This window comes from Rattus norvegicus, chromosome 6 (assembly GCF_021556685.1).
Source record: "Rattus norvegicus strain SHRSP/BbbUtx chromosome 6, alternate assembly SHRSP_T2T, whole genome shotgun sequence".
Taxonomy (NCBI): domain Eukaryota; kingdom Metazoa; phylum Chordata; class Mammalia; order Rodentia; family Muridae; genus Rattus; species Rattus norvegicus.
Window position 1 is genome coordinate 59,967,240 of NC_141539.1, and position 21,110 is coordinate 59,988,349.

At 36.9% G+C, this 21,110-nt stretch overlaps 2 long non-coding RNA genes and 1 pseudogene across 3 annotated transcripts in view; 2 read left to right on the top strand and 1 right to left on the bottom strand.

Moving 5' to 3' along the window:
• Window positions 1-449: 449 nt before the first annotated feature.
• LOC148005202 (uncharacterized) overlaps window positions 450-21,110 on the bottom strand; it is a 134,387-nt gene continuing 113,726 nt past the window's right edge. Inside the window, exons 3-5 of the long non-coding RNA XR_015622366.1 lie at window positions 10,769-10,871; window positions 7,782-7,854; window positions 450-1,775 (exon numbers count right to left, since the gene is read on the bottom strand). This is a non-coding gene — a long non-coding RNA (uncharacterized LOC148005202). The remainder of the gene's footprint in view (window positions 1,776-7,781; window positions 7,855-10,768; window positions 10,872-21,110) is intronic.
• On the top strand, window positions 2,114-14,131 carry LOC148005203 (uncharacterized). 2 transcript variants are annotated; one of them, XR_015622368.1, is made up of 2 exons: window positions 2,114-2,216; window positions 8,919-11,732. It is a non-coding gene; the product is annotated as an uncharacterized LOC148005203 (long non-coding RNA). The 2 variants fall into 2 exon arrangements; XR_015622369.1 differs by lacking the exon at window positions 2,114-2,216 and adding an exon at window positions 5,380-5,485 and having other exon boundaries at window positions 8,919-14,131.
• On the top strand, window positions 16,755-16,841 carry LOC148005204 (U6 spliceosomal RNA; annotated as a pseudogene).

The following is a 21,110-nucleotide window of genomic DNA, read 5'->3' on the forward strand; positions in this document are numbered from 1 at the left end:
CCAATGCCTCATTGCAATGAACATTCGCAAGCAGAGATGTGTAGATACAGGAATATGCTGTGGGATACACTGAGATAAACTACATCTTTCATGATGAGATGTTTTTTGGTGTGTGTGTATGTGTGTGTGTATGTGTGTGTGTGTGTGTGTGTGTGTAGAGGGATATGGAGAGACAGAGAGAGAGAGAGAGAGAGAGAGAGAGAGAGAGGGAATTTTGGGATTTTTGCAAGAGTGAAGGGTAGATATGAGGAGACAGAGAGATGAGTGGGACAGGGATGCTTGATGTTAAACCCACAAAGAATCAATAAAATGTTAAAAAAAATAAGACAGAAGAGATCCATGATAGAGCCATGTGAATACTTAGGTAATCTTTAGTGATAGTTGAAGGGCTTTAAGGCAACAGTGAATTTGTTATATGAAGGGTCAGAAGTTTAACAATATTTTTTTTTGGAAATGATGGTGTTGCTTTCATTGTGAAGCTATTGGAAAAATACTTAGGAGACTTCTACATTTTTTGGAATCACTGATACTGAAAAACTCTTTTTTTTCTTTCTTGGTTTTAATGCAGCCTATTATCCACTTCTCTATTCCCATAACAAAGAACATGCAGAAAGGGTAACCAAAAAATTTGGCTCCTGAAACAGGGCACTGAAAATAAAGGTAGAATGCAGTGTAGAGCAATATTAATCTACCAACATGGTTTCTTTGGTCACATCAAAAGACCCAGGTCTGTGTGATTTGATTTGAATGCAAGCATGGTCTTAGTACATACCTTTAACCTAAAACAATAGTGATGTCTAATTGATGGACAGACAAAGTGATGAATCAGAGAAAAATTTGGCAGAATGAGTCAGAGATAGGATGTCCAACTCTCAGGAGTGAAGCTGTTCAAGAGTGTAGGAAAGATAATAAGTCAGTTTAGTCATTTCAGTTGAGCTCCATTCAGTTCTGTTTGGTTCATTCAATAAGTGGAGTGCAGTTGAGCTGTTGGTGAATTCATGCAGAGGTTGAAGTCAGAGAATAAAAAGGAAACAGAAGAATAGAACACATTTTCAGAGTTAGTTTGAGACCAAGCAGAGCAATTCAATAAGAATCTGAGAGAATCCAGATGAATCAATTAGCTCGGAGTAGAGTTTAAGCTAGAATAGCTGAGTTGAACCAACCAGCTAGAGTTCAGATGGAGCTTAAAATGGGTGAGCTTATTCAGTAGTAAGTCACTGAGATGACAATTACATATGGTGAGTGAAAGTACATTTATAATGAAGTCTTTGAAAAAATAAAAAGATAAGACAGATTGGAAATAATATTCTCAGTGTATAATTCTTAAAGGGGACTGTTTTTCAGAATGTATAATACTTCCTACAACTTAAGAAAATGACAACTAATCCTGGTTTTAAATAAGACAGTTAATATACCTTCTTTTTTCTTTTCTTTCATTAAATATTTTCTTTATTTACATTTCAAATGTTATCCCCTTTCCCAGTTTCCCATTATATCTCCCAACCCCCTGCCTCCATGAAGGTGCTCCCCTAACCACCCTACCTTCATAAATGAATACTACATACTGTTTTAATATATGCATATATATGAACAATTACACTCAAAAACGGCAGGTTGTGAGTTATGGAGAAAGGGTTAATTTATAGCAAATAATATTTAATACATACATGTTAAAATAACATAAAATGCTTACTAGGATGTCTGCTTTCTACTTGCTAGATTAATTGCTGAAAGTGTTGCCTTCTCAGAAGAAAACTATTCATGGGAGACAAGATCTGAGGGAGACAAGAAAGAGAGCATAGGTGCATTTAATCAAAACACATTTCGTTAACCTATGAAAAATGCATAATTAAATATACCATGCAAAATTACTGTACAATAATAAAAAACAAGTAAAAGGATTGACTTACTGATCAACATAGAAAAATGGGAAAATACTGAAAGCAAGATGCTTAATCCTAAACATCATGTAGAAAGATTTGCTAGTCCTAAGAAAAGATAGACAGGGAACTACAATCCTTGAATTCTCCAGCTTGACACTGAAAGCAGCATTTTTGGCTCCAAAACAAGAACAAAAAGTCCAAAGGAAGCTGGATGGCCTTGCCCTTACACTGTTCCAATGCATATTACTGTTCCAATAACAAGCCACCTTGTTCTGTGTGCTCTGAAGCATCGTTTGCACTATCGGGACGCAGCACGGTATTGTTCCTTTTGAGGTTGGCAGCTTTAAGTACTCGAGTGTCCTTGGAGTTTTCACATGAATTTTCAGGATTGCTTTGTATAGTCCTTCGAAGAATGCCATCAGAATCCTGACAGGGCTTGATAGGAGTCTATAGGATTTGGCCATTTTAAAGGTTATTCTGCTGGTCTATGACATCTGATGCTTGCTGTCTTTAGCTCTGCCCTTGACTCTCTCTCAGCTCTTTACAACTCTCATCATAAAAGTGTGTTTATTTTCTTGGTTACGTTTATTTTTGGGTATTTCACTCCAACTGATTCGATGCTGCTGTGATGGGATTGTTTTTCTCTCTATGTGTGTGTATGTAATTGCATACAGAAAAGATGGTGATGATTTTGTTCCTTTGCTGGAAGTGTGCTATGAACCATGTTTGATAACTTTCAGCATTATTAGGATATTTTAAGTAATGTGATCTGCGAACAAGAATAATTTGACTTATTCTGTTCCTGTATGTTTCCTTTTTATTGGTATTATTATTGCTTGAGGTGTGAAGTCAAGAGGCACACTGAAGAAGAGAGGAGAGGTGCCTCTGTCACATTTCTGATTTTACAGGACACACTTTTATTATTGTACTGTAATGTCGCTTTTCATAGTTATTATATACCCATTATTATCTTTACTTTTTATACCAATGTCTAAATTTTTATTTTCTGAGCAATTTCAAGGCTTTTTCTCATAGATAATATTGGGTTTTACTACAGACCGTCTCTGTGTTTATTGAGAGGGTTTAGGTTCTATTATGTTTAAATTTTTTGTGGCATTGAACTATTTAACTTACAACAAGGATGTGTTGCATCCTTGTAAGGAAATAAATTTAACAATGGAGTAGGATTTCTTCTATGTATTGTTGAGTTTTGTTTGCAAAGATTTTACTAAATATTTTTTGTTTCTATGTTCATGTAGGAAATTCATCTGTAGTTTAGTTGTTTTGTATGTCTTTGTCCAGGACACAGAATGAGTTATAATGTATCCTTCTTTTCTATTTTAGAGAATAGTTTATACACATTTGTACATAATTTTTGGAGTACTACTTTGGATAGCTACATTATAGAATCATCCACACATACAAATACACACACATAAACTTATGTATAAATAAAAATAAAACTTAAACATATATAAAAACATCATTTTTAAAACAAGCAAAAAGAAAATATAGAAGAAACAGTTGATGTCATGTCAAAGAATTTTATAAAATATAGAGATGAACTCTAAAAATTCACATGAACCTTATCAAATTACAGAAATATACCTTTATAAAAAAGATTATTTAAAATGAGAAAGTCAGCCACAAAGTAAAGATATCTTCCTTAGTTTTATACATATTTTATATATAGGCTATATAATAAACATGCAAATCACCATACATTTAACAATTAAGATAAGCACAAAACCTGACTTAATAGAGAAAGGCAAGTGAAGGCTACATCTGTCAATCAAGCACAGCCAACATGACATACCTCAGAGAGCTTTCCATCTGTTTTCTTCAACATTTATATTTATATATTAATTTATATGGTCCACATAGTTAACTTATGTGTATGTTATAAAGAACAGGAGTTAGCAAGATGACAAAAGGATTCTATTGAGAATTTGTTAACCATGCTGCATTGTCTGCCTCTCTGCCTATGAGCAGTTTTATTGGAGATCAACAGGTTTCCACTGAGGTTGTGGATTATGCCTGGGTCCTGGTGGCAGCACCACATGCACTCCAGAGAAAAGACTAAGTGTGATGACTTAGGCAAAAGATGTCATCAATGTCACAGTGTTAAGGCAAGCCTGATAATTTTTTTCGGGTACTTGCAATCAAGTTATGATTTCTCTTTTACACAGATTAGAGATAGACTATCAAATGATAAATTATGTCGACTCTTGAATCAAAATAGTATTTCTCCAGAAAAGGTGACTCTGTATGGAAAAATGTGCTGGGTGGATATAGAGAACTGGGGTCCTATATTTGACAATCTGTGGATATTTATGGCCTGGATTTATCACCACCAATACATTCCTTAACTTCTGAGGGGCTCAGTTTCTGAACCAATATTATGGGGATAATTAGACCTAACATTTGTTGGACCTTTTATAAAAATGAGGCACTTTGCATTGTGTCCTTTCCACTTACCACTTAAAAAAATGTGTTTTCTAAAGTTCTGTCCTCTATTCTTGGTCATTTATTCCTGACGACTAGATTTAAAGCCTCTTCCAAGTTCCTATTTGTGCTCTGCCCCAAAGGACTCCTGAAATGTCAAACCGGGTTCAGATTTTCAGAAGCTTGCATAATATTTGTAAAAGAGCCATGGAAACCTATACGTCTGGCCAAATGACCTTGGCCTCTTCAGGCCTGGTGGAGTTATAGTGTGGGGAAGTGCTTTCTGCTTTCTCAGACAAACTTCCTGAGGTTTGGATTTATTTATTTGCCCATGGTGTATGTCACTCTTGTCATATTGCTTCAGACAATCATTAGTGAATCCGTGCATTGTACGCGTCCAAATATAATGTGTCTTCCTTTATAGCCTTCACAGAGGTTTAATCCTGGCGTGCACACTTTACATCTGTGCATGTATAAATTTTAATCTGTCGTTTTTGCAAGGACAGTGTTTCCGTCTGATCTCTGCTGTGTGCTAAGTGCCCGGGAAAGAAGGAAGATGAAGAACTTCATCAGAAAGTGACTGAAACTTTTCTCTGAGTTCTCCTCACTTCTCATTCCTTCTCCACCCCATCTCTGGCTTTGCTCTGGTTTATCAATACCTATTTGGATCTTAAGGAATTAGGAAGCTGTGGGGCCAAGACACCAGACCCAGGTTTCTCTTTTATTGATGAATACTGGAGGGACAGAGAAACTTACAAACTCTTCTAAGCTTATGTGTCTTACAAGCTCGCATTCTTATTTTTGTTAATTATGAGTTCAATTTACAGATAGAGTGGGGACTGGGCAAAGAGGCTCTAAAAGTCCTCGAGAGCTGATGTGCTCCAGTGACAAGTTGCTGAAGAGATGTTTCCTACTCCTGAAACACAGGAGCAGAACAAGCTTGTGAGATTGCCTGTTGAGGCATTGGACCAGTCTAGCCTGTGAGCGCTGGAAGAGTGCTGTCCTGCCTACTGCCCCCTATTTGGAACCCCACTTGGCTTTTTCCATTAATGTTTCTTCTATTTGAAGTGGTGTAATTCACCCTCAGTGTGTGGTCTGGCTTCATTCTCTCCAGAGCAGAGACTGCAAGAAAGGAGCCAAACTGTGGTGGGCCAATGGTAAAAAACGGCTTCTATTTTCCGTTTTAACAGCAATTGTTTTTTCCTTTAACCACCGAGAGGTTATAACTGGTTGGAGGAGGTGGGTTTGAATTTCTGTGAATGGAATGGTTTAGAATATATGTAATTTAAAATTAAGCAAAAAGAAACAGAGAATAATATGAGCTTTAATACAAGGTGAAACGCTTATTAATATTCTCTTTATGCATGCTTCTGTACATGTCCCAGTCTACGTTCTATTTGTTGTACTCTGAAGTACTTTAAACATTCTAACTTGGACCTGAATTCATATATCCCCAGACGTCAGACTGTTCTTAAATCTGTACCAATGTCATAGCCACACAGTTTGAGTAAGTGAATGGGGTAATTTCTTGTAAAATGTCATAATGTATTCATTACTTTTTTTGTTTTGTTTTGTTTTGTTTTGTTTTGTTTTGTTTTGTTTTGTTTTGTTTTGCTTTGTGATTGAATGATGATACAAGAGAAATTGAGAGTGCCCAGTCTGGCAGTGACACTTCTAGATGATGAAGTTTAGATTCATAAAGTAGATTATTATATAGCAGATTATAGAGCAAATTGTGTAACAACTTCAAGAACACATATGGAGCTACAAACTTAAATTCAACATGACACTTTAAAATTAATGTTGAAACCAGAAAATGCACTGAATTTTACTGCCTCAACTATTAAAGTCTGCTAAATGGGATAATGCTGGCTGTCTCCACCTATATTAAAGGATTAGGGGTCATTGTCTGTAATGGGATTCTGAAGTCATCTGGTCCCCAGATGCACTGCTTTATATAATAGGAGTAGACATAGATAAATAACAAAATTTCTTCCTTGTTTATTGCCCAGCTTGGTATTTAACTCAAGAAGTTTTAAAGTTCATATTGTAACATTTTATAAAAATAATTTGCCTGCAAACTCAAAGCCATCCTATTTTAATTAATTATACATGTCCCTTTTGCTCTTAAAAAATAAAAGACATGGTATTACCTAATAGTCCGCACTGTTTAGAACTCAGTGAGTAGCCAAAGCTGTCCTGGAACTCTCAATCTCCCTGTCTCTTTATCTCAATTTTTAGACTTGTAGGAGTTAGTCACTGTGCTTGGTGAGGTTGCGAGGCCAGTATATTATTCTGTTCCTCACAACTTTAGATTTAGCTGACCTTGAACCTATAATTTCAATTAGTATTTCTTTAATCATTGTATATGGTGACCCCAGTTTTCTTTTTTAATCTACTCATTCATATAGTGCTTACCAAACATCCCATGTGAGTTAAGCTTAGATACATACCAAAACATCCACACCCTGACTTGGGGACTAGGATTTGAGTTTGGAGTTATATAGGGACGGATACAATGAATACTGATCTCTCCGTGGGAAAGATAGGTGAAGAATTGATTAAAATATTTGAAGAACCAAACACTGCAAAGATCTCTGGGAAGAGCATTTCAAAGATGCGAAAAGCTGAGAAGAGGTGATGAAAGTGAGGGATGTCACCTGAACATCAGTTGTGCCTTAGGTCATAGAATAGTAGGTACAGGGTAAATAGGATTATTTTGGACAGCATGATGTTATTTCATGGTTAGAGTAAAGAGAATTACTGGTATTAGTTTCTAGCACTGCAGGAAGCATTTCTCTTAAACTGTCAGGAAGTCAATGCATGAGATCAATAGCATTCTTCTTCGTGGAAGGCACTGGAGCTCAGTACGTGAGGAGGTAACAAATATCTTCCCAAGCCTGGACAGCAAAGTCATACTGGAATTCATGCAAATGAATTATATGCTCTTGGAGACTTTTTTGTATCAAGAGATGACATGTCAAATTAGCATTCTGAAAAACAAATCCATATTTCTCTTTAATCTGTTAACACCTTATTGGATGGAAAAATAGTCGAAGAAAAATCAAATTGTTGAAACTATGGTGTTGCAAATGTATTTCCTTTTGTAAAATATTTAGGAAACAGTCACACTAAAAAGGGCTAGTTTAAATAGGACACTTCATGGGGAAACCAATAAGATTTAATAGGGGTTGGGGATTTAGCTCAGTGGTAGAGCGCTTGCCTAGGAAGCGCAAGGCCCTGGGTTAGGTCCCCAGCTCCGAAAAAAAGAACCAAAAAAAAAAAAAGATTTAATAGGGTCTTCAACAGGGTGAAATAGAAGGTATAAAATGTAAAACGTAGGGATTGCAGGATGGAATTTTACAACCAATGTGAAGAAAGGAGAATGTTTTTGCAACTCACAGGACATAAGAGGAAAATTGCAAACCAAAATCTAAGCAGTAAGTTGCTTACCTATTGCAGACTGCTGCCAGAATTTGCTCCATGGAGTACTGAACGTCAAAGATGAGGATGAGAAGTGGTTACACTGGGAAGGGGTGGCAACAAAGAGAAAGGTTGAAATAACTTAACCAGTCTTCATGGTTTGCATATGCAGAAGCTAATTTTTATTTCTCTTAGGTTCCTATGGCTAGTGAAATTCAAGAAATAGAAGAGAGATGTGAGCTGGTGATTTAATTGAGATCAAAATGAGTTTACTTAACTTTACTTGTGGCAGTGGTAGTAGAAGGATCATGAAATATGAATTAACTGTGTATGTATAAAATATTTAACACATGCATTATAGGTAGATTCTTACATTTTAATTAAAATGTAATTTGAATATAGTATTTGAAATGTACAACCCAAAATTTTTTCAAGAGGTCATAGTTATGTAATAAATGAGATTAAAAAATATTACACATGAAAATTAAATGAAGTAAAAACTGCTTAACTAGCAACATCTGAGTGATTAGCGTGTTTCATGCTAAACAATGTCCTCACTTTTATGAGTTAGATTTCTTTTTTTCTTGATTATGAGAGATTACAATTTGAATGAAATTTCAGGATTGAAGAATTAACTGATGTGTGGCTTCTACTGTTCAGTTCACTTGTTAGAGGGACTCCTTTAATTTTAGTCTAGGAGATCTAGCCATTATTCTGTATGTATGTATGTATGTATGTATGTATATGTATAATTCTTGCATATTGGTGGCCATTTATAGCTGTGAATAATTGAGATGTGAATATTTACACTTTGCCTTTCATATATATGGGTGACTATGGATGTGAAATCATGATAGGAGATTAACACATGTCTATACTCAGCTTGGTAGATAATGTCAATTTACCAAAAATAGCTGAATGAAGCTTTAAGGCTTTGAAGAAAGAAAATAAAGAAGATATCAGAAGGTAGAAAGATCGTTTATACTCATGGGTTGATAGAAGTAGAAGTAACATAATAAACTGAGCATTTTATAAAATGCAATCTAGAGATTCAGTGCAATCCCCAATAAAATTTCAGCATATTTTTATAGATAATTTTTACAATAATCTCTCTCTCTCTCTTTCTCTCTCTCTCTCTCTCTCTCTCTCCCCCCTCTCTCTCTCCAGGATATTTAAAATAATCTTGTATAAGAAATGAACTTCAAGATCTATCATTATCCCTGATTTCAAGCTCTACAACAGAATGATAGTAATAAAAACAGCATAATATCAACATAAAGAGAGACACATTGATCAATAAAATTAAAGACCCAGACATAAATCTACAGACATACTGACTCCTGCCTTTTGATAAGACACCAAAATACACAGTGGAAATAAGAAAGCATATTAAACAAATGGCGCTTGTCTAACTGAATGTCTACTTGTAGAAGAGAGCAAATAGAACCGTATCTATCACCCTGCACAGAACTCAAGTCCAAGGCAATCAAAGACCTCAACATAAAACCAGATATACAGGTCCTGATAGAAGAGAAAGTGGGAAACAGCCTTGGATACTTTGACACTTGAGGCAACTTCCTGAACTGAACACCAATAGTTCAGACACTATGATCAACAATTAATAAATGGGGCCTCATGAAACAGAAAAACTACTATAAGGCAAAGGACATTTCCAATAAGATAAAATGATTGTCTAAAGAATGGGAAAAGATTTTGTTAACTCCACACTTCACAGAGTGCTAATATTCTAAATATATAAAGAACTCAAGAAACTATGCATCAAACAACCAAACAATTCAGTTATGAAAGGGAGTACAGACCTACGCAGAGAATTCAAATGGTAGAGAAACACTTAAGGAAACATTCAACATCCTTGGCCATCAAAGAAATGCAAATCAAAACTACATTGTGATTTCATCTTTTATCTGTCAGAATGGCTAAGATCAAAAACTTAAGTGGCAGCTCACATTGGCAAGGATGTTGCGCAAGGGAAAACTCTTCCATTGCTGGTGTGAGTGTAGACTTTTTTTAGCCAGTATGGAAATCAATGTGGCAGTTTATCAGAAAATTTAGAATTGATCTACCTCAAAACCCACTATATCACTCTTGATTATATAACAAAAGAATGTTCCATCCTACCACGAAGACCCTTGCTCAGCTATGTTCATTGCTGCTTTATTCATAAAAGCCACAAATGGGAGAAAACCTTGATGTTCTTCAGCTAAAGAATGGATAAAGAAAATGTGGTACATTTACAAAATGAAATATTCGCAAATGTATGGGACTAAAAATAATAATCCTGAGTGAGGCAGCTTAGACATAGAACACAAACATTGTATGTACTCCCTTAGGGTGGACATTAGCTGTTAGGTGAAGGATAATCATGCTACAATCTATGGACCATGAGAGTCTAAGTAATAACAAGGGCCCCAGGGGATGCATGAATCTCCATGGAAAGGAATAGTAGAATAGATATTATGGCTGGACTCGTGGTGGGTAGGGATGGGAATAGGAGGGATCAGGTCAGTAGGGGGCATGATGGAAGAAGTGAATGCTAGGAGACTCACTTTGAGGACACTGGCGGGCCAATGTGGAAACCTATTGCAATGGAAACTCCCTGGAATCTATGAGGGTTATACAAGCCAAGGTGACTAGTAATGCAGTATAAAGAGTCTTAACCAGCCAATATCCTATAACCAGTCAAAGCTTCTAGTGGGGTGAATGGGATACCATCCAATCCACAAAACCTTAAACCTATAATTTGTTCTGCCTGTAAGATATGCTGGGGTAATAATGTCACAGAACTTGTGGGAGTGGACAACCAATGACTGGTAAAATTCTTATAGCATGAGAGGGAGCCATGCCTCATTTTCTTGGAAGGCAAGGTAGCAGAGGCTAGATATCCCAGAGATATAGCATAAAAATCAAACACGACTGCCCCTTCAACCTTCCCTGCAAAGGAAAAGTCAATGAAAAATTCAATGAAATAATTCATAATGATATTCTGCGATACTCACAGATTGGTGTCTTGCACAACAGTAGGCAGAAAGGCTTCATCCAGCAACTAGTGGGACAGATACAGAGACCTACCGCCAAACATTAGGCAGAGCTCAGGGAATCCTGTGTAAAGGGGAGAGAAAGGACTTTTAGAGCTAGGATGTCAAGGACACTACAAGAACACAGCCTACAGAACCAACTGAGCAGGATACACAGGAGCTCACAGAGACTGAAGCAACAGGACCTATATAGATTTGAGCTGGGTCCTCTGTGTATATGCTATAGTTGTGCAGCGTGGTGCTTTTGTGGAACTCCTGACAGAGTGAGAAGTGTCTTTGGCTTTCTTCTCTGCTCTTGGGACCTCTAACCTGCCACTGGGTTATCTTCTCCAGCTTTGAAATGTGGATTTGTACCTGGTCTTATTGTAACTTGTTATACTGTGTACAGGTGATATCTCAGAGTGGCCTGCTCTTTTCTGAAGGGAAATAGAGGACTAGTAAATCTTGGGGAAGTGGAGATGGAGTGACAACTGGTAGGAGTAAAGAGAGGGGAAACCCTGCACAGGATGTACTGTATGAGAGAATAATAAATAATAATATACTCCTGACAGAGAATAATAAATTAATTATACTCCTGACCATGTACAGTGAAGTTCCGTGATGAGGTCCTGCTGCTGCACTTGCTTCCTAATATTTGACTCTTTGTGGTTTTGATTTACATTTCCTGATTACTAGTAAATTTGAGAAAATTTTAAGTACATTTATTAATGTTTGAAAGCCATAGTTTTCCAAGCTTCATCCTGAAGTTTGGCTACTGGAATAAAAATGTAACCCTCTCCTTGTTCATTAACAAGCACTTTGTACATATTCTGGATATATGTCTTTCAAAACACATATTGAGAATGTCATTTCAAACTTCCGGTTTCTTTTTTCACTCTTTTTTTCATTGTGTATCTTGAATCAATAAAACTTCCTTAAATTTTAATATGTTAGTTTATCAATCCTTGATATTATTATTTTAGGATGTTGATGAATAATTTATGGGAAGAATCACAACTAATTTTTTTATCAAATCAACATGCGTGGGTATTTTTCACCTGCAACTTTTGATTTTCATTATGCTTTAGGTCTACTCTTCATTAAGGCCGACTTCCAAGTATGAGGAATGAATTGCTATGTTTTTCAGAGATGAGTCAGTTGACTTAGTAAGGGTTCCTGAAAAGACCACCCTTTCCATTCTGTATTATTTGCTTCATTAACCGAGAGTTGAATTCATATAACTGGGAGTTAAACATTATGTCTATTAAAGATAGAAACATTCACTTCACCATTCACTATAATCAAGCTACTGACTGAGAAGCATGCTGCTTCATAATTTTGCTGTAACCCAGATGTGTATCTATTTCCGTTTCATCAGTCACTTTAGACTATTTATTCACATGCAATATGACATTATTTTTATTGCCGTGCTTTTGCAAAACTCTAGATAATTTACTGTCTGTCTTTAAAATTTTGTACTTCTTTAAGATTTTCATGCTTATTGCTTTGTCTGGTTTTGTTTTTAAGACAGTACCTCATTCTGTAACCCTACTTGTCCTTTCTTCTGTGCAAGATAAAAGTGTGTACTCCTATGCCTAACTGTCCCAATGCAATTCTTTTGCATTTTGTATATAAAATTGGATTCTATCTGTTAAAGTCTGCAAACATTGAATTTTAGACAGTATATAGAAAAACATTCAATATTGTCTATGGATATCTTCTTCTGAAGATCATTTAATTTTCTTACTATACCTTTACCAATAAAGCACAAACGCCTGTGATCCTCATACAGCTTAACTTTAGCTTTTCCCTGAGCTCTGTGTATATGATACTTGTGGGAATCACAGTTTAACAAAAGCGTAAGTGCTTTAATGGGATGTGGGATGGGGTTTTATTTTTCTTTTTTGTTTGGTTTGGTTTTTTCACGTATTTGTTTATATTGTTAAGTAGCAGTTGGGACACTGTAACTACTGTTTAAAAATCAATTTATAAAGCCAGGGACTCATACACATGCATATTTGCTGGACATGGCCTCCTAAATGCTGAACCAGGCTTCAAAGAACTTGCTGCTGGCCAAAGTATCACAGCCAGGACTGGGAGACATCTGGGTTATCATTTCATGGCCTCTAGCTCCATTTGCATGCACGGGCTTATTTTTATTTGAGACAGCTGCACGTTGTCTTCTGTGCACCACACGAGTCCAACAAACCTTTACTAAGCTATTTAATTTCTAAGTACAACTTCAGAGTTCCTTCGTGTCTCAGGGTAGGAAAATGCTTAGAGAAGAAATTACCTGTAGAAAGTCAGTCATTCCTCTGAAATTCTCTAAGTTGCTACCCTTACATTTCTAGACTACTGTTTGTAGTCAGTTTCTACATCCAGGGCTGAGAACTGCTGCCTAAGTCGTAGAAGAGATGAAAAGAAGAGTTCACTCCAAGGCTTGTCCATTTCCTTGTAAACTTTGTCTTGATTTGAATAAGTTACCTTAGTTAAATTTCCTGTTGTGCAGAGAGATGTTTTTGCAGATGCGTGGATGTGTGGCATGTCAATACTACAATTTATATGTTGTATACCACTTAATTCAGAAATCATCTTCCCAAATGGTGGATGTATGTAGAATAGGATAGAAAAACCTATGAAGCAGTCACAGGTAGAGAATATAGGAGCATAGTCCCCAGCTGAGACTCAAACTCTATACCTGAACATCAACAAACTTGGAGGTAATGGCCAGCAATATTTTCCTTTCTAAGCTTCTACATCCTCAGATGAAATCAATTCTTGTTCTGTGATAGCTTTTGCTCATTATTTAAGACCTGACTAAAGAGTAATCCCCTTTCAACTCACTTTATTTATTCCTATAACAACATGATTTTTTAATTTTGTGGCTTTTGACATTTTACCACATGTATGGGTTTGGAAGTTAGAAAAGCTAAATTTGATTCCTAAATGAGGTCTTGTGGTCTTCGAGAAGTTTTCTCTGAGAGTTGGTTGTCACATCTGTAAAATGAGATAAATATTACCTATCTCATTACTTCTCATAATTTTAGAAGTAGTCATTGAATGTATATTTTATGTTAAGCACTAAACTTAGGAGCAGATTAAAGGAGAATGTGAACATATGTGTGTGTATACATATATGTATATGCATATATAGCAGTATTGTAACAGATAATATATTGTAATCATCCAACTTCAAATCTTTATTTTTATTTCTTCATGATTGATGACAGTTGATAAGGAAGTAGGAACATTATGGAAATTCCAGGTTTTATAAATCCAGTCTGAATAAATGTCTACATATGCCTTGTATCCCCGTGCTTTCACTGTGCTGTAACTGAGTTCTATTCGTTGGTATATTTTGATCATTGGGTTAATTAATAAAGATAATAATATGAATCATGTGCATAACAGGCGCACTTCTTAATTCACAATTAACTACTACATATAGTAGCTAATTCATCCTTCTCCCTAGTTTAAGAATTTAGTCTGTTCAGTTGGTAGAATGCTTGGTTATCGTGACTCTAATTCCAGAACTCTGAAAATGAGACGGCAAAATCAGTTCAACTTCAGCTACATAATGAACTTGTAGCCAGACTGGCATTCATGAAACCCTGTATCAATAACAACAACAAAGCAGCAACAACAAAAAAGAGTAAAATAAAATAAAGAAAATATATCAATGGAAAAAATATAGTTATATTATGGGCAACCTGGTTTAAATTCTGTCTATATAATTTTTTGTGCTTTCTTGTATATTTACAGCATATTAATTATTTAGTTAACTAAGTAAAATAAGACTTATTTCTAAGACCCAGTAAAATAATTATGTTTGTGTCATAACTATTTTAAGGCTATATTCTAATTTTATGTGAAAAACTCTACATTGTAGTAAACAGTAAGCACTCAATAGCCGTTGCTCATTGCAGGCATCCAAAGTTGAGGCTCTTTCCGGTCGCACTGATGTAGTCATCAAGGAGCAATTCAATCTGCTCCTTCCATTCTCGTTTTCTAGGCTCCTCAATCCCAGGTGAGAAGATTGGGAAAAGTTTTCATCTTAGACTTATCTGGGCAAACTAGTTGTTCCACATAAATCAAGTACCCCCTTGAGGTTCCCTAGTCTTTAAAAGCCTGGGAATGTGGGTAGTCTTGGCTTCACTGTCTTTGTCCGGTGTGTAGGATGTTCTGGCAGTGCACCCCTGGAGCCTGAAATCTGGCCTGTGGCTGGGTTCTCTTCACTTCCTCTTGGCTAGGCTTTTGGGCCAGGAAAATGCTGTAATCCCATTTCTTCTCTCCAGAAAACCCCCCAGAGATCCCAACACTTGGACTTAAGGGTAGACATTTAAGAACTGCCTTCCTTGGACACTTTTTAGTTGCAATTTAAGTTTTTAAAACAATGCTCTATCTTAATACATTCTACCCAACCCTTCTATTCATTTTCTATTTGAACCCACAGTCAACGAGCTCTTTACATTTAAGCTTCTCTCAACAATCCATGTTTTAAGACAACTTTTTAAACCCACCTTTGAAGGGTATTGTATATTTTAATTTCTAATTATTTACATACATAATGTAACTATATTTTAATGCATATACTGTGGGGGGATAATGATACTTTTATGATAACACAAAAGGCAGCAAGAACTAGTTTGGATTGCAAACAAAATATGCAGGAAATAGACATTAAGAAGACGTATTTTTATATTTAGTTGACAAGACCATGAATGCTCCCAGAGAGGAGCCTACCATAATCATGATTCACAGTCTATTTATTTGGCGTTTGTATTTCTGAAAACAATTTGAGAACTGGAATAGAATGCGATATCCTGACAGATCATAATTTAAAGCCACGGGTAATGGAATAGAAATTTCTTGCCATGCTATGGGATCTAATCAATATTAGGAATGATCGTAGAGCCTTCCAGTGAATGCTTCCATGCAAGGAGCACTTCCTTATAACTCCTTCAAACAATCTGTTATCCAGAATTTGCATTATCTGACTGAAGGCACAGTATGGTTCCAGTGACACAGAGGTACCATGAAAAATGTGTTTTTCATAACAAAATCTTAATTATCATCAAAGCTGGTGACTAGAGAAAAGAATGTTTCGCTCAATTGCTAAGAGAGACAGACACTTTTAAAAGGTGGTGATTTAATCTGTATGATCTAGGTATTTCCTTTTCACAATTCTATAGGTAAAATTTTAAGTTACCATGCTAACTGCCTTCACAGATGTTGGTCTTAATGAATAACATACTGAGACTTCAATTCCCTAACGAGAGGTCAGAGTTTTCTGGAGGGAGAGTGTTGCAAACTCATGGTCGGACACCCGCAGCACTGTGGATGGAGAAGCTGGCAAGTTTCAGCCTCACTTCCTGTCTGCACTTTTCATCTGCCTTCCCTATTACAGCATCAAGTAAGTCGTCTAGCATCTAGCGTGAATGGCATTCTTACAGAACATGTGAGAAGGATTAGTTAATTAATGAGATTGGCCCACTTCCAGGGGTGGGGAAGGATCAAAATACACCTCTTTGAAAAGATTCAGATCCAATTTTGCCCACACTCCTTGCTTTCCAGCCACTCTACTGCCTGCCATGCATGTAAAGAATGGTTGATTTCTCACTTGGGATGTTTCCTGGACTTTTCTAAAATGTTCTTCTGTAAGATTTTTATATTCTCTGAAGTCTGACATTTCCTGAATTTTCATTAACGCTGATGGCAGGGAAATTATTACCTAGTGAAATTTGTAAAAATCAAAGTAGCCAAGGGTCTCTCTTAAGTAGAATCCTTAATATGCTTAAGGAGACTGACAATATAATTGGCTTTTCTCTAGATCCCTCTAGCAGAACCATTTCAATGCCATGGTAGGCAAACTTCAAGACCGATTTCCTCAAATGAATAGAATATTCAAAGTTGTATAATGATATGTATAACTACAGAGAAAGTTTCATAGAGATTCAAAATAGACCAGGAACTTTGCCAGTACATAAGTTAAAATTGGAATAATACAGAGATTAGCATGACCCCTGAGCAAATTCATAAGGGGCTCTCTATCTCTCTCTCTCTCTCTCTCTCTCTCTCTCTCTCTCTCTCTCTCTCTCTGTTTGCTCCCTCCCCTTTCCTCTTCCTCCTCCTTTTCCCCCCCTCTTTATAATACGTACAGGTCCTCTGAGAATATTCTGGGTACTTTTTTGTTATGAGATTTTTTTTTATAAAATTAATTATTTTATTTATTTACCTTCCAGACATTGCCCCCTCCCTGGTCCTCTCCCCCACAGTTCTTCCTTTTTTTATTTTTAATACTTAATAATAATTCTTTTGTTTCCGGGCAAACATCCCCCTCCCCCCTCCCCTTCCTTATGGGTGTTCCCCTCCCAACCCTCCCCCCATTGCCGCCCTCCCCCCAACAGTCTAGTTCACTGGGGGTTCAGTCTTAGCAGGACCCAGGGCTTCCCCTTCCACTGGTGCTCTTACTAGGATATTCATTGCTACCTATGAGGTCAGAGTCCAGGGTCAGTCCATGTATAGTCTTTAGGTAGTAGCTTAGTCCCTGGAAGCTCTGGTTGCTTAGCATTGTTGTACATATGGGATCTCGAGCCCCTTCAAGCTCTTCCAGTTCTTTCTCTGATTCCTTCAACGGGGGACCTATTCTCAGTTCAGTGGTTTGCTGCTGGCATTCGCCTCTGTATTTGCTGTATTCTGGCTGTGTCTCTCAGGAGCGATCTACATCCGGCTCCTGTCGGTCTGCACTTCTTTGCTTCATCCATCTTGTCTAATTGGGTGGCTGTATATGTATGGGCCACATGTGGGGCAGGCTCTGAATGGGAGTTCCTTCAGTCTCTGCTTTAATCTTTGCCTCTCTCTTCCCTGCCAAGGGTATTCTTGTTCCCCTTTTAGAGAAGGAGTGAAGCATTCACATTTTGATCATCCATCTTGAGTTTCATTTGTTCTAGGCATCTAGGGTAATTCAAGCATTTGGGCTAATAGCCACTTATCAATGAGTGCATACCATGTATGTCTTTCTGTGATTGGGTTAGCTCACTCAGGATGATATTTTCCAGTTCCAGCCATTTGCCTACGAATTTCATAAAGCCGTTGTTTTTGATAGCTGAGTAATATTCCATTGTGTAGATGTACCACATTTTCTGTATCCATTCCTCTGTTGAAGGGCATCTGGGTTCTTTCCAGCTTCTGGCTATTATAAATAAGACTGCGATGAACATAGTGGAGCACGTGTCTTTTTTATATGTTGGGGCATCTTTTGGGTATATGCCCAAGAGAGGTATAGCTGGATCCTCAGGCAGTTCAATGTCCAATTTTCTGAGGAACCTCCAGACTGATTTCCAGAATGGTTGTACCAGTCTGCAATCCCACCAAAAATGGAGGAGTGTTCCTCTTTCTCCGCATCCTCGCAAGTATCTGCTGTCACCTGAGTTTTTTATCTTAGCCATTCTCACTGGTGTGAGGTGAAATCTCAGGGTTGTTTTGATTTGCATTTCCCTTATGACTAAAGATGTTGAACATTTCTTTAGGTGTTTCTCAGCCATTTGGCATTCCTCAGCTGTGAATTCTTTGTTTGGCTATGAACCCCATTTTTAATAGGGTTATTTGTCTCCCTGCGGTCTAACTTCTTGAGTTCTTTGTATATTTTGGATATGAGGCCTCTATCTGTTGTAGGATTGTTAAAGATCTTTTCCCAATCTTTTGGTTGCCGATTTGTCCTAACCATAGTGTCCTTTGCCTTACAGAAGCTTTGCAGTTTTATGAGATCCCATTTGTTGATTCTTGATCTTAGAGCCTAAGCCATAGGTGTTTTGTTCAGGAAATTTTTTCCAGTGCCCATGTGTTCCAGATGCTTACCTAGTTTTTCTTCTATTAGTTTGAGTGTATCAGGTTTGATGTGGAGGTCCCTGATCCACTTGGACTTAAGCTTTGTACAGGGTGATAAGCATGGATCAATCTGCATTCTTCTACATGTTGACCTCCAGTTGAACCAGCACCATTTGCTGAAAATGCTATCTTTTTTCCATTGGATGGTTTTGGCTCCTTTGTCAAAAATCAAGTGACCATAGGTGTGTGGGTTCATTTCTGGGTCTTCAATTCTATTCTATTGGTCTATCTGTCTGTCTCTGTACCAATACCATGCAGTTTTTATCACTATTGCTCTGTAATACTGCTTGAGTTCAGGGATAGTGATTCCCCCTGAAGTCCTTTTATTGTTGAGGATAGTTTTAGCTATCCTGGGTTTTTTGTTATTCCAGATGAATTTGCAAATTGTTCTGTCTAACTCTTTGAAGAATTGGATGGGTATTTTGATGGGGATTGCATTGAATCTGTAGATCGCTTTTGGTAAAATGGCCATTTTTACTATATTAATCCTGCCAATCCATGAGCATGGGAGATCTTTCCATCTTCTAAGGTCTTTTTCAATTTCTTTCCTCAGTGTCTTGAAGTTCTTATTGTACAGATCTTTTACTTGCTTGGTTAAAGTCACACCGAGGTACTTTATATTATTTGGGTCTATTATGAAGGGTGTCGTTTCCCTAATTTCTTTCTCGGCTTGTTTCTCTTTTGTGTAGAGGAAGGCTACTGATTTATTTGAGTTAATTTTATACCCAGCCACTTTGCTGAAGTTGTTTATCAGCTTTAGTAGTTCTCTGGTGGAACTTTTGGGATCACTTAAATAAACTATCATATCATCTGCAAATAGTGATATTTTGACTTCTTCTTCTCCTTTCTGTATCCCCTTGACCTCCTTTTGTTGTCTGATTGCTCTGGCTATAACTTCAAGAACTATATTGAATAAGTAGGGAGAGAGTGGGCAGCCTTGTCTAGTCCCTGATTTTAGTGGGATTGCTTCAATTTTCTTTCCATTTAGTTTAATGTTAGCAACTGGTTTGCTGTATATGGCTTTTACTATGTTTAGGTATGGGCCTTGAATTCCTATTCTTTCCAGCACTTTTATCATGAAGGGGTGTTGAATTTTGTCAAATGCTTTCTCAGCATCTAATGAAATGATCATGTGGCTTTGTTCTTTCAGTTTGTTTATATAATGGATCACGTTGATGGTTTTCCGTATAGTAAACCATCCCTGCATGCCTGGGATGAAGCCTACTTGATCATTGTGGATGATTGTTTTGATGTGCTCTTGGATTCGGTTTGCCAGAATTTTATTGAGTATTTTTGCGTCGATATTCATAAGGGAAATTGGTCTGAAGTTCTCTTTCTTTGTTGGGTCTTTGTGTGATTTAGGTATAAGAGTAATTGTGGCTTCATAGAAGGAATTCGGGAGTGATCCATCAGTTTCAATTTTGTGGAATAGTTTGGATAATATTGGTATGAGGTCTTCTATGAAGGTTTGATAGAATTCTGCACTAAACCCATCTGGACCTGGGCTCTTTTTGGTTGGGAGACCTTTAATGACTGCTTCTATTTCCTTCGGAGTTATGGGGTTGTTTAACTGGTTTATCTGTTCCTGATTTAACTTCGGTACCTGATATTTGTCTAGGAAATTGTCCATTTCCTGTAGATATTCAAGTTTTGTTGAATATAGGCTTTTATAGTAAAATCTGATGATTTTTAGAATTTCCTCTGAATCTGTAGTTATGTCTACCTTTTCATTTCTGATTTTGTTAATTTGGACACACTCTCTGGGTCCTCTCGTTAGTCTGGCTAAGGGTTTATCTATCTTGTTGATTTTCTCAAAGAACCAACTTTTGGTTCTGTTGATTCTTTCTATGGTCCTTTTTGTTTCTACTTGGTTGATTTCATCTCTGAGTTTGATTATTTCCTGCCTTCTACTCCTCCTGGGTGTATTTGCTTCTTTTTGCTCTAGAGCTTTTAGGTGTGCTGTCAAGCTGCTCACATATGCTCTTTCCTGTTTCTTTCTGCAGGCACACAGCACTATGAGTTTTCCTCTTAGCACAGCTTTCATTGTGTCCCATAAGTTTGGGTATGTTGTACCTTCATTTTCATTAAATTCTAAAAAGTTTTTAATTTCTTTCTTTATTTCTTCCTTGACTAGGTTATCATTGAGTAGAGCATTGTTCAATTTCCACGTATATGTGGGCATTCTTCCCTTATTGTTATTGAAGACCAGTTTTAGGCCGTGGTGGTCTGATAGCACGCATGGGATTATTTCTATCTTTCTGTACCTGTTGAGGCCCGTTTTTTGACCAAGTATATGGTCAATTTTGGAGAAAGTACCATGAGGAGCTGAGAAGAGGGTATATTCTTTTCCTTTAGGATAGAATGTTCTATAAATATCTGTTAAGTCCATTTGGCTCATGACTTCTCTTAGTCTGTCTATGTCTCTGTTTAATTTCTG